The sequence below is a fragment of the Echinops telfairi genome, unplaced genomic scaffold (genome assembly GCF_000313985.2).
Source record: "Echinops telfairi isolate 266 unplaced genomic scaffold, ASM31398v2 ScPeMD7_5592;HRSCAF=6446, whole genome shotgun sequence".
Classification (NCBI taxonomy): Eukaryota; Metazoa; Chordata; class Mammalia; order Afrosoricida; family Tenrecidae; genus Echinops; species Echinops telfairi.
The window spans coordinates 57,218,788-57,220,424 of NW_022109491.1; positions in this window are offsets into that span (position 1 = coordinate 57,218,788).

A 1,637-nucleotide genomic window follows, 5' to 3' on the forward strand; every position below is an offset into this window, starting at 1 on the left:
GGGAGTGAGTTACACTGAGCCATTTGTACTGCTTTATAATTTAACTGTTCATTTCTTGTATTATATATCTATTATCTGTATATAATTTAACAGTTCATTTCTTGTGTTATATATCTAATTATCTTTATAAATAAATATATAAGCTTATCAGCAATCTGGTTTTATCTCTCTAGAGAACCCTGTCTAACACATATACCATTAGTTATATGAGACTAAATGGTCAACATTTATCCTAAAATAAAGATGAAAAGGTAAGAATAGGCAGACAAGCTAGATTTCTAAAACAGAACAAACAAAATGGAAATAACTAGAATGTGGACATTGTAACCAGTGAAATGTAGCCAGTGACATAAAATAATTTACATAAAAATTGTTAAATGGGAACCTAATTTGTTGTGTAAACTTTCACCTAAAATACAATAAAATATATATATATTTAAAAGATGGTTTCTGGTATATATCAAGTATAGGACACCATACCACAAGTAATTTAATAACATTTTGATTACCTCAAAGAAAAATGCCATGCCCTTTATCACTCTGCTATCTCTGTGGCAGTTACATAATCTGTCAATTTGCGAAGGGGTGGAGTCTAGCCTATCAATCAGGTCACAGCTTGATGACCTCATTTGGAACCCAAAGGAGATAAATAGCTCATTGGAGGCCAGATACACTCTTTGTCTCCCTGTAAGACATTCTTGTTGACAAGCCGCATGGAGCTAAGCAGATGGAGCCAGAGCCCTGCAGCTGGAGGAGCCATGTGGAGACCCATGCCAGTGCTGAGATGCTTCCATCACCACTGGATCCACAAGAATTTCTACCCACTGGTGTGTGATCTTCCTGCATTCGGCGTCATTGCATGTGTTGTGTGAGTCTGAAGAGGAATTTATAGACTGGTATTATACATATGGGTTAATATCAGACTTATGGACTTGAGCTGGACTGGGCTGGAATATGTTCTCAGTATGCAATTATCTTTTATATAAAGCTCTTTCTTATACACAATGAGTGTCTATGATTTTCTTTCTCTAGTCAATGCAGACTAACACACTCTTCATTCCTCCTTCACCAATCCCATTGTTGTTTGCTATCTAATCTATTGGGATTCATAGTGACCCCATGTATACAGTGCAGAACTGCTGCATAGAGTGTTCAAGATGAAGGAACCTTTTAGAATGAGAGTGCCAGGTCTGTCTTCTGAGGCACCACTGGGTATATTCAAACCAGTAACTTTTCAGTTAGTCTTGTAGTTATACAGAAATCATATGCATATCTGTGCCAACAGTATACATGTGTTATTTTCATAAGCATGTTCTATCCTTATTTAAAAATATATCTTGATAACTTCAATTTCTGGTCACATAGAAAAGTAGGCACTGATTTTTATATTACTTGAAATGTAGGACAAAAGTATTTGCCTGTCATCAAACAACAAAAAATCATATCATTGTGTGCTCACCTTCCTGATAACAATCGTTGAAGACAAATGGGTGCATGAGCAAAAGTAGTGAAGAAAGCTGATGGTGCCCAGCTATTAAAAGATATAGCATCTGGGGTCTTCAAGGCTTGAAGATAAACAAGCGGCCATCTAGCTCAGAAACAAAACAGCCCACATGGAAGAAGCACACCAACCTGTG